At 42.4% G+C, this 12,810-nt stretch overlaps 1 protein-coding gene across 33 annotated transcripts in view; it reads left to right on the forward strand.

Moving 5' to 3' along the window:
- Positions 1 to 12,810, forward strand: part of LOC130297737 (general transcription factor II-I repeat domain-containing protein 2-like) — a 1,987,867-nt gene that overhangs the window by 1,674,030 nt on the left and 301,027 nt on the right. For all 33 annotated transcript variants that reach the window (XM_056550554.1, XM_056550557.1, XM_056550548.1 and 30 more), the window contains one exon: positions 10,313 to 10,352. The gene's annotated coding sequence lies outside the window, so the exon portion shown is untranslated. The remainder of the gene's footprint in view (positions 1 to 10,312; positions 10,353 to 12,810) is intronic.

Raw genomic sequence — 12,810 nt, forward strand, 5'->3', positions numbered from 1 at the left:
TGTTTCATAGAATCCTAGTGTCCCGAGGTCTCATTCCTGCACTTTACATTATGGAAACACCATCCATGACAAGAGTTAGAGTTCAAAGGGAATATTTGGTTAATAGCACCACCCTGCCCTTTGACATACTAGTTAGGCTAGGTTCACACAGTTTGCATCCGACCCGTTAATGGTCCGATCGGCTTTTTATCGTTTTGTAAAATGATAGGATATGGAATTTAAAAATATAAATTGGGAGACTTTGAAAGATATCTTAAATTCTCACTGTAAGATATATATATATACACCTTATGGGAATAAAAGGGTCAGAAATAGGAGAAAATCAATATAGATGAATTTTAAGGGGGCAATAAATGACAAAAATAAAGCATTTAAACTACTAAAACAGGATGGCAGTGAAGAAGCATTAAAAAGGCATAGAGAAAAAGGTATAATATGTAAAAAACAGATAAAAGCCGCAAAAGTAGAGACAGAGACTCAAAATGTTCTTTTGCTATATAGATAACAAAAAGGTTAAAAATGAAAGTGTTGGCCCTTTAAAAAATGATGTGGAAGAAATTATAGACGGGGAACAGGAAAAAGCTAATATATTAAACACATTCTTCTCCACTGTATTCATAGAGGAAAATGAAATGCCAGGTGAAATACAGCGAGATAGGGTAAACTCCCCAGTACAGGTGACCTGTCTAAGGGTGGGTTCACACTACATTTTCTCCCATACTGGAGCGCATACGGCAGGAGGGAGCTAAAACCTCACGCTCCCGTATGTCACCGTATGCGCTCCCGTATGTCATTCATTTCAATGAGCCGGCCGGAGTGAAACGTTCGGTCCGGTCGGCTCATTTTTGCGCCGTATGCGCTTTTACAACTGGACCTAAAACCGTGGTTGACCACAGTTTTAGGTCCGGTTGTAAAAGCGCATACGGCGCAAAAATGAGCCGACCGGACCGAACGTTTCACTCCGGCCGGCTCATTGAAATGAATGACATACGGGAGCGCATACGGTGACATACGGGAGCACGAGGTTTTAGCTCCCCCCTGCCGTATGCGCTCCCGTATGGGAGAAAACGTAGTGTGAACCCAGCCTAACCCAGGAAGTACAGTGCCCCCTACAAAAAAAAAAAAAATAGACAGAACCCCAGGTCCAGATGGCATTCACCCCTGTGTTCTAAAGCAATTAAGTAATGTAATAGACAGACCCCTATTTTTAATTTTCAAGGACTCTATAGTGACAGGGTCTGTTCCCCAGGACTGGCGCATGGCAAATGTGGTGCCAATATTTAAAAAGGGAACAAAAGGTGACCCGGGGAATTATAGGCCTGTTAATTTAACCTCCACTGTATGTAAATTGTTTGAGGGTTTTCTAAGAGATGCTATTTTAGAGTATCTTGATAAAAATAAATGAATGACCCCCATATCAGCATGGATTTAAACTAACCTGATCAGCTTTTATGAGGAGGTGAGCTCCAGACTGGACCAGGGGGAAACGCTGGATGTCGTATATCTTGATTTTTCCAAAACATTTGATACGGTGCCACATAAAAGGTTGGTGCATAAAATGAGAAGGATTGGGGCTGGGGGAAAATTTGTACAAAATGGGTAAGTAACTGGCTCAGTGATAGGAAACAGAGGGTGGTTATTAATGGTACTTATTCTGATTGAGTGACTGTTACTAGTGGGGACCACAGGGGTCAGTCTTGGGTCCTGTTCTATTTAATGTATTTATTAAAGACCTTGTAGAGGGGTTGAATAGTAAAGTAGCAATCTTTGCAGATGATACTAAACTCTGTAAAGCGGTAAACAGTATAGGGGACAGTGCACTATTACAAATGGATCTGGATAGGTTGAAGGTTTGGGCTGGGAAGTGGCAGATGAGGTTCAACACTGATAAATGTAAGGTGCACATGGGGAGGAAAAATCCGGGCTGGGGTTATGTATTAAATGGGAGCACACTTGGGACGACTAACATGGAAAAGGATTTAGCAGTCTTAGTTAATAGTAAATTTACCTGTAGTGACCAGTGTCAGGCAGCTGCTGCCAAGGCAAATAAAATCATGGGGTGCATAAATAGGGGCATAGATGCCCACGACAAGGAAATAATTCTACCGCTATACAAATCACTAGTCAGACCACACATAGAATACTGTGTACAGTACTGGGCACCAGTGTACAAGAAAGATACAGTGGAGCTGGAGAGGGTTCAAAGATGGGCAACCAGAGTAATACGGGGAATAGGAGAAAAAGAAAGGTTATCAGAATAAGGGTTAAAGTTTAGAAAAAAGAAGACTTAGGGGAGACCTAATAACTATGCAGAAATATATCAGGAGGCAGTACAGTATCTCTCCCATGACCTATTTATACCCAGAACTGTACCTATAACAAGGGGGCATCCTCTTTGTTTAGAGGAAAGAAGGTTTCTACACCAGCACAGATGAGGGTTCTTTACTGTAAGAGCAGTGAGACTGTGGAACTCTCTCCCAGGGATAGTGGTCGTGGTGAACTTGGTAAAAGAGTTTAAAAGGGGCCTGGATGCATTTTTGGAGAGTAATAACATTACAGTTTATGGATACTAGATTTATAGTGACAGCATGTTGATCCAGGCATTTATTCTGATGCCATATTGGAGTCTGGAAGGAATTTTTACCTCTAGTATGAGGGTTTTTTGCCTTCCTCTGGATCAACTCAGTAGGGACTCATTAGGGATATAGGTTGGACTCGATGGACTCTGGTCTTATTTCAACCTTATGAACCATGTTACTACTATGTTACTATGTTCTCTACTGACCACTGAATCCTAGAGTTGGCCATACTTTACAAATAGTTGTTGGCTAAAAGTTCAAATCAACAACAATCTCTTCCAATACCCATATGCACGTGCTTGCTCATTCTAAATGGGGAGATGGACAAAGCCACTTCCAAGGGGACACATTCCAAGCTGTGCCAAAGTAATTTGCACAAGAACTAAAGTTGTTAAAGTTGTTTCATAGAATGCTAGTGACCATAGGTCTCACTCTTGCACTTTGCATTACGGAAATTACTCATTTCACAAAAGTCGGTCACTACTACTCTCTGCTGACCTGTGTTGCAACCATCCCTGTGCGTTTAAAGGGGTACTCCGGCGTTTAAAGGGGTACTCCAAAGGATAGGGGATAAGATGCCTGATCGCAGGGGTCTCGCCGATGGGGACCCCCGTGATCTTGCACGCCGCACCCCGTTAAAATCAGTCCCTGGAGCGTGTTCGCTCCGGGTCTGATCACTGGGCCGGAGCATTGTGACATCACGGCCCCGCCCCCGTGTGACATCATGCTCCGCCCCCTCAATGCAAGCCTATAGGAGGGGGTGTGACAGCTGTCACGCCCCTCCAATAGACTTGCATTGAGCGAACACGTTCTGGGAACTGATTTTAACGGGGTGCGACGTGCAAGATCACAGGAGTCCCCAGCGGCGGGACCCCTGCAATCAGCCATTTTATCCCCTATCCTTTGGATAGGGGATAAGATGTCTAAGCGCCGGAGTACCCCTTTAAACCTGATTGAACAGCTGTCAGTTCGGGTCATCAAACTCATGGTGGTGCCAGGACTTGCAGTCATAATATAGAAGCACAAAATGCATTTCATATTAATGTGAACCCAGCGTTAGAGTACACCCTGTAAGTTAAAAAATAGTGCAGGAATTACACTTATAATCCCTAATCCTGAGATTTTAAAACATTGACCCCTGGTGGGAGTTTTTTTTTTAGATGAAGTTTTGAGTAGAAGGATGAATATTCATTTTTTTCCCCTGCAGTCGCCCTGCTTCAGGTTTCTGATTAGTCATTCTACAGATAGACTGAAAACAATGGCTCCCCAGCACAATGCGATTACCTCCAGAATCCCATTAATGACCGTATCCATCAAATGAAATCACTTTGTAAAAACGTTTCATCCTTTTTTGCGACTACAATTAATGCTTGCGGGGAGACGTTCTATAGAATGCAAGGCCGACTATGTTCATCATAACACTATGTATGCACTGGTGTGAAATGAGCGCAACTGAAATGTATCCCACCGTCCCCCCCCCCCCCCCCCCCCCCCTCATTTCTGCATTCCTTGGGAATCTTGTAATTAATTCGGGAGAAAATTAATTACTGTCGGATTATGCAACAATAGGATGCTTTAGAATTCAAGAGGCCCGAGACACACCAGACTCGGGGACCTTCATCTGCTTCAAACCTAGGTTAACCCATTCTGCTCCTAAACAGGTTAATTAGGACTATGAACAGTAGGATGAGTTTACTTTAAATTTAGAAATGGACAACCTGTAGCATTCTACAGATGGATTAGACAGGTGATGTATGGCCAGTTAGTTGCTCTATGATTCTGTGAGAGTTTCTTGGTCTTATCCCGTCAGCATGGTGCATCTCTCCCCATACCCCCCCCCCCCCCCTCCTCTATACACCACCAATCGAATGTATGGTTTGTGCTGGATTATCCTTTTCTATAATTGCTAAGCCCAATTAGGCAACACCAAAGAGGCTATGTAAATAAGTGCCGCCATGTGTTACTTACTAGACGCAGGGCAGCTCAGTCATTTAGCTTGAACTGTACATAAAAGTTAAAAACTGTTGCAAAAAAAAAAAAAGTTTTGTAGCTGAATTTTATGTTTTGTTCCAAGTCCTAACCAAGGGTTAAATTAAATATTTGCAGTGTTTACTCCACTGCCCCCAACACTATCCATTTTCCCATGTCTGCGGCTTGCTGGCCTATGAATTAGTCGCCATGGTGACCATGTTACCCCCAACGAGCTGGAAAAAAGTTGCAGAGGACTCATTTTAGCAGAAATAATTCTCAATCCCCAGCATCTGGCATCCAATCAGAAGGCTGGAATGTGATGTCATATCTTCCCTCCATTACCAGCATCCTCCACTCCAGCCCTTTCTCACTGAAATGTTAATGTGTGAAGGGGAAGCATGAAAGCCGGGGGACTTTGAAATGCAAAATCTACGTGTTTCAATATTTGCCTGACTGTGTATTACAGGGCCACTGTGAGAAAAACAAGAGTTTAGGGGGGTTTTATGGATGCTGCTAAAGATTTATTAAAACATGTGCAGAGAAAAGTCAACAGTTGCCCATAGCAACCAATCAGATTGTTTATTTTTTATTTTTAAAAGGTCCCTGAAAAATAAAAGAATAGATCTGATTGGTTGTTGTTGGCAACTGCCCAATGTTCCTCTGCACTGGTTTTGATAATTCTCTCTCCAAAAAGCTGTGGTTTTGTGGGCGTTGACCATATACGGAACAGGAAGAGATTCAACGTAAAATTTTGGAAACTATTGCCAGTGGCAAGCACTTAGTATTTCTACCATGTCCAGGGGTGTAATGTGTAACCCTGGGGCCCCATAGCAGAACTTGGAGTGGGCCCCACTCCACAATGCACAGTCAAATAAGGTGCACAATGACATCACAGTACTGGGATTATACACACAATCAATGTCACAGTGGTGAAATAATGTGCACAGCGACATCGCAGTACAGCAATTATACACACAGTGATGTTATGGTAGTGCAGTTGTTCCCAACCTGGGGTACTTAGCAGTTCTTCAGGGGGTACTTGAAAAGAAATCAGAAATGCCATCTGCAGGTACTGTTCACTGCTTCTAAAGTGGCCAGCACCACTTTAAAAGAAATTATCCACGGATCTTGGTAGGCTGACGTCACTGCACCAAGGAGCAAAGCAGGAGGACATCAGAAGAGAAGCATTAGTACCAGGCTGTTGAGGCCAGTAACTACAATCAGCTTGTGTGCTCCACTGTGCTCCAGCAGACTGTGGACCTGCTACTATAAGTCATAGTATTAGGTCCCCAGACTGGAAGAGCAGTGGAGCATGGAAGCGGGGCAGTATGGGGGGAGGGGCTACAACTTTATATGGGGGCATTTTGGTGGCCTTAAACTACATATGGGCAAGTATGGGGGCCTACATCTATATATGGGGGCTCAGAGGGGGCCTAACTACTATATGGGGATGCAGAGCAGGCACTATTAATGTGTTGAGCAATACACATGGGGAGTTTGTAAAGTGGTGGGTATTGTACTGGAGAAAGGAGCCTAAAGTTTTTGCTTGGCTGGTTCTGTAAAGATAAGTCTTGGCCGGGAGAAATCTTAATGGTGGACTAGGCCAGATACTGAAGAAATGAAAACATAAACTACAATCAGAGAAGACGTCACCTGTGAATCGTGACTTGGGAGATAGGGAGAGGAGCAGTGGGCCTGGGAAGAGGTTATTGAGTAAAGAAAAGCATATGAATTATGCTATATCCATTACAAAAATGAGGGTACAATTTTTGGGATGGGGATAAAGCCCAAGATGATATCACAGACCAAGCATGGACAAAACAAACAACTATAAGGTTCAATAGCAAATCTTAGAATGGGGTTCCATTTTTTTACACCATTAACTTTTGCATTTACAGTTTTATTCCCCTTTGTTGTTGGGCCCTATTCCAGATACTGTGTTTGCTACCATGTATTAGTGTATTAAAACTGTTGCACAAAATTCATCATACCTTTTTACATTTTGCAGCTATCAAAGATGTTCAGTTCCACTGCAGCTCCTACATGGTGTCCTAAAATCTGCGTGTGTCTGTATAATCTAGCAGCATTCCGTGTCCTATTAAAGTCTCTTGGTTTTGACTTTTTCATGGTGGTCCAGACTCCCCTCAATTATCTTACAATTCTCAAATGGGGTATTTGATAATGGATCTGTTAAACCCATTGTAAAGTTTGCTTTAATATCTATACAAAGATTTTGAGAGAGGAGAGTTTTGCATGTTGGATTTCGCATGCATAAATCATTATTGAAGAGATAAGTTATAGCCAGAGGAGTCTGTAAGTGGCTTTGTCCCCTGTCCCTATTAAATGGGTATTCCAGGCCAAAACTTTTTTTTATATATCAACTGGCTCCGGAAAGTTAAAGGGGTAGTCCAGTGGTGAAAAACTTATCCCCTATCCTAAGGATAGGGGATAAGTTTGAGATCACAGGGGGTCCGACCGCTGGGGCCCCCTGCGATCTCTCTGTACGGGGGCCAGGCTCTCCGGCCAGATGTCGGGTGTTGACCCCCGCACGAAGCGGCGGCTGACACGCCCCCTCAATACATCGCTATGGCAGAGCCGGAGATTGCTGAAGGCAGCGCTCCGGCTCTGCCATAGAGTTGTATTGAGGGTGCGTGTCGGCCGCCGCTTCGTGCGGGGGTCGACGCGCCCCCTTTGCGCGGGCTGCCGGGGCCCCGTACAGGAGATCACGGGGGGCCCCAGCGGTCGGACCCCCCGCGATCTGCAACTTATCCCCTATTCTTAGGATAGGGGATAAGTTGTTCACCACTTGTTCACTACTGGACTACTCCTTTAAACAGATTTGTAAATTACTTCTATTAAAAAATCTTAATGCTTCCAATAGTTATTAGCTTCTGAAGTTGAGTTGTTGTTTTCTGTCTAACTGCTCTCTGATGACTCAGGTCCCGGGGCGTGACATCATCATTGAGCAGTTAGACAGAAAACCTCAGAAGCTAATAACTATTGGAAGGATTAAGATTTTTTAATAGAAGTAATTTACAAATCTGTTTAACTTTCCGGAGCCAGTTGATATATATATATATATATATATATATATATATATATATATATAAAAAAAGGTTTTGCCTGGAATACCCCTTTAAGAATACATACATCTGCATAGGGAGATTGGAAGAGATTGCTGTCAAAGTGTAAGTACTATGTAGTTCCAGAAGCAGAATATAGCAGGCTACTCTCTATTAATGAAAGTCTAATGCAAGTCTGTGGGACCATTGGCAATTCCATAGACCACTTACTTTAGCAGCAGGCTCTGGACTTGGAAGTTTTTTTACTTACACTTTACAAACATTAAGACAACAACTATCTAAAGTGTATGGCCAACAATAAGGTTCCTTAATGTAGAAACTTTCTACAGCAATAAAAGTCTACTAAGGAATCCATATGGCAAATCCATTCCAGATTGTCCCTAACTCCCCCACGGGTCTTTTGTGCCTCAAGGACAGACAAGCCAACATAGGTGACCATTGCAGCCATTGATTGGCTGCAGAGGTCACATGTCAATAAAACACCTGCAGGGACTGTTGGGGGCTCTAAGGTGGTGTTCACACAAGAGCACCAGTACCAGGGACTATAGTTGGGGTTTTTTCTGCAGGAATCAATGCGTCATGGCAAGTGCATACCACAGAGCAGGTTATTAAACCTTTAATCAGGCCAGGACTTAGTCAAATATGGATGTAAAAAGGCTTGTCTGAACCCAGCTAAAAGTGCCAGTATCACAAGAAAGAGGCACTTTAAGAAGGGGCATTTAGGAGGACTAAAACCAGCTGGGTGCTCCCATGATCCAGCAGGTAGATCCAAAATTTGTGGACTGTACATAGTATCCAGCTGCACAGGATATATGAGAGGACCAAAGCTGCACTTAGCTAGTTAGACATTTTGCTTTATCTGTAGTAATTGATAAAAAAAAGAGACAGAAATTTGCCAACTAGGATAGAAATCTGATATTTTACTGGGCACCTCCTGTCATATATATAGACTTTATTCTTTCCTTATTAAAGGGCTCCTCCAGGGAACTAAACCCATATCCAATCTTTCCCCTTTCCACCAACCTATTTAATTGTCTAAATTAAATTTTATTCATTGGCTATATAGAGCAGTTTCCCCGGGACCAGGGAGATTAGCTACAGTGCCATGGGTTGCAAACTTCTTGATAATGTTGCGCACTGTGGACAAAGGCAAATCTAGATCTCTGGAGATGGACATGTAACCTTGAGATTGTTGATATTTTTCCACAATTTTGGTTCTCAGACAGTTCTCTTCTCCTCTTTCTGTTGTCCATGCTTAGTGTAGCACACACAGACAAAATGCAAAAAACTAAGTGAACTTCTCTCCTTTTTATCTGCTTTCAGGTGTGATTTTTATATTGCCCACACCTGTTACTTGCTCCATTGACAAAACAAACAACTATAAGGTTCAATAGCAAATCTTAGAATGGGGTTCCATTTTTTTACATTTTAGATCCAATACACACAAAGGGAATACATTTTAGATCCAATACACACAAAGGGAATAAACATGTGTATAGCAATATTTTTATATTGCCCACACCTGTTACTTGCCCCATGGACAAAACAAACAACTATAAGGTTCAATAGCAAATCTTAGAATGGGGTTCCATTTTTTTTACACCAGACAGTTTTAGTCCCCTTTCTTGTTGGGCCCTATTCCAGATACTGTGTTTGCTACCATGTATTAGTGTATTAAAACTGTTGCACAAAATTCATCAGACCTTTTTACATTTTTCAGCTATCAAAGATGCAGCTATTAAAGATGTTTTTTGGTTTAGATCCAATACACACAAAGGGAATAAACATGTGTATAGCAAAATGTGTTACTGCAATCCTTTTCTGTGAGAAATACTTCATTTTCTAAAATAATTTCAGGGGTGCCAACATTTACGGCCGTGACTGTGTGTGTGTGTGTATATATATATATATATATATATATATATATACACACACAGTGACCCCCCAACCTACGTTGGCCCCGACATACGATAATTTAAACATGCAATGGCCTCTCAGAGGCCATCCTATGCTGAAGGCAGCATCATCATACGATGCTTTTGTATGTCGGGGCCATCGCATAAACGGCTATCCGGCAGTGCTGACTGCTTCAGCTGCCACCGGTTAGCCGTTTACGGTGCCCCGTGTGGTCCGCTGAGGATCACTTACCTGTCCTTGGGGCTCCGGCGCGTCCTCTTTGGGATTCCCTCCATCGTCGGCGCTCTCCATCGTCGTCATCACGTCGCTGCGCACGCCGTCCCATCATCCAATGCAACATCTGGAGGTCCGCAGGTTGTAGACCACTGTCCTATACTTTACATTGCACAGATCCCTCAACATGCGATGGTTTCCACAAACGATGGTCCGTTTGGAACGGATTACCATCGTATGTTGAGGGACCACTGTGTATATATATATACTTCCCCAGAGTACCCCTTTAATGTGTTTTCACAAAGGAGATAGAGTTAATTGAAGGGAAAATGTGTGATGAATGGGTTAACATAGGTAGCAGATGTAATGTAGAGTATACCAAATGCATCACCCAGAGCGAAGGATTGAGCAGCACTCCTGATCAGTCTACTTTGAGCCTTCTGCTCCTTTTTACCCTTCAGTAACATCACATTTTATTATTTCATGTGGCACAATATCATTTCTGTTGTTTTGTATCTCACAGTTTTTTTTTTTTTTCTGTCTTTACAGGAATGGAAAGGTTCTATTTCCAACCAAACATGATCTGCAGGTACGTGGGAATTTTATGAGCTCATTGTATAAACATGGTAAGAAGTGAACGTAACCTCCCTGAAAACACCTGCTGATAGCTACTCCTTAACCCTTGTGCAAAAGCTGCATATGTGTAGATGTATGTGTAATGAGGAATTCATAGATATATTGCTATAATGCTGTAATAAAGTGGGATTCATGTTAAACTAGAAGTTGTCCGCCAGTTGTTCTGAGCCAGTAAGGTGACTAGCACACAAGTAAATATATGGCACAGAGGTACATGTATGTTTGCTGCAGAAACAAAGCAGCTTTTTTGTGACACTGCAGAAAAGTGCGATATGTGAGCAAGACCATATAGAACGGATTTAGAGTCCTGATGAAAAGATTTTGATAGTAATACCCAGGAAGTAACAGTGATGAGCATCTCAGTACATATTTATGTTGTATTAATCAGATTAGTAGATGGGTCTCAGAGCGATCATGGTGAACGAACGGTAGCCTTGGCTTATAAGACTCATTTATATCATTTGGAGATTTAAGGAAGGTGAGAATAGGAACATATCTTTGAGAAAGATAACAAATACAAGATGACATGCTGAGGACCTGAAGGGCTGTAAGGTTCAGAGGAAATTTGAGGAATGGTTTGCCTGTATATACAGTAACAATAAGAGGTTTGCGAAGAGGTGAAAAAAAACCTATATGCATAATGTGATGATGATGGTGTTTTGTGACCATTGTAGACATGAGATTGTCTTGTTTCTCCTTTGGACACCATACCAACTTTTATAATCACTTTCCAAATTTGTTGACGTAGAGGAGTCATAAATTTTACTGTAAAAATGTTGCACACCAAAGTTAAGTCTTGTGGCCACAGCGTTTTGTTTAGGAGAAATGCTGTGTGAAATAGCCTTTTCTGAATAAAGGTTATCAAAGGAAATTCCCTATATAATGAAAACACTCACAACTTTGTAATTTGTTGTTTGAAGATTTAAATAGATTCTGAAGAAAAATGAAAAAAATTAAGCAGATTCCTAAAACATACCAATAAAATATAGCGCAAAGCAAGATGTTGGTGGCTGTCGGGCCTTGTCGTCCAGCGCAGGCGTTCATCGATGGGCCTCATTGTTGGCACCATTGGGCAATTTTTTGGATAGGTGGCATCTTGTTGTAGTAATATTTCAGATTGTTGCACTTGTCGAAGCCCTGGAGATCCAAGGAGTTAACAGGAATGCCTGGAGCACCTTGCTGACGACACTGTGGGGAATGCAGGATCTAGGTAGAGCCCGGGCAGAAGTGCATAATGTAGGAATGATTAAATAATGTAAACAATCTGCCCTCATCCTTCACCGCCGGCTCATTGTCACGTTTCACTTGTTTCTTGGCTTTCCTCACAGTGTCTTTGCCCTGGTCTTTCCCTTCAGGCCTCGGCCCGTTCAGACTCCTCTCAGTAGCTTATCTAAACACCATGGTTTTATTCAGCATAATTATATTTATCTGATTCTCTGTATTCCATGCTTCAGGGGTCCCCTGGGCACATCGTCTTTAGTAAGTGTGATAACCCTGTCGGGTTCAGCAATAGTTTAGTCACTCCTTCTTTGGTTGGGCTCCAGTATGTTCTAAATTAATTTTATGCCCTGATTTTTAGAAGACAACTATCTCTTCTTGAAGCTGCAGGGACATTATGGCTCCAGACAAATTTAGAAAGATTATGGGGTCAACAGGGTTTGGGTGGATGTGATATTCAAATCTACTGTATCAGTTATTCATGGTTCACACAAGGCCTATGCAAGGATTTTTGTCTACACAGGCAAAGGTACATTTTGGTTCCCCTTTCCCCCACATCACTGACATAGCGTGAGTTGAAATCACCCCTAACCCCTCCCTGTGAATATAAGAGAATGGTAATACATATAGTGTATGCATCGGCAGTCACCAGGGGTGCAGAGTTATCTCACAGGTTGGGGTTTAGAAACGTACATTTAGACGGGCGGGTTTACGAGTTCTGCTGCAAGTTTGAAACTCACTGTAAACCTCCGTCCGTGTGAATGTACCCTAAAAACACTACGCTACACTACACTACACAAAATAGAAAGTAAAACACTACATACCCCTACACAGTCCCCTCCCCCCCCCAAATAAAAAAAATTAAAAAAAAGTCTTGTACGGCACGGTTTCCAAAACGAAGCCTCCAGCTGTTGAAAAACAACAACTCACAGTATTGCCGGACAGCCACTGACTGTCAAGGCATGCTGGGAGTTTTGCAACAGCTGGAGACCCCCTGTTTGGGTACAGAAATACCCCATATGTGGGCGTAAAGTGCTCTGTGGGCACACAACATGGCTCAGAAGTGAGAGCGCCATGTACATTTGAGGTCTAAATTGGTGATTTGCACAGGGGTGGCTGATTTTACAGCGGTTCTTTCATAAACACAAAAAAATAAATACCCACATGTGACCCCATTTTGAAAACTACACCCC

Source organism: Hyla sarda, chromosome 13 (assembly GCF_029499605.1).
Source record: "Hyla sarda isolate aHylSar1 chromosome 13, aHylSar1.hap1, whole genome shotgun sequence".
NCBI lineage: Eukaryota > Metazoa > Chordata > Amphibia > Anura > Hylidae > Hyla > Hyla sarda.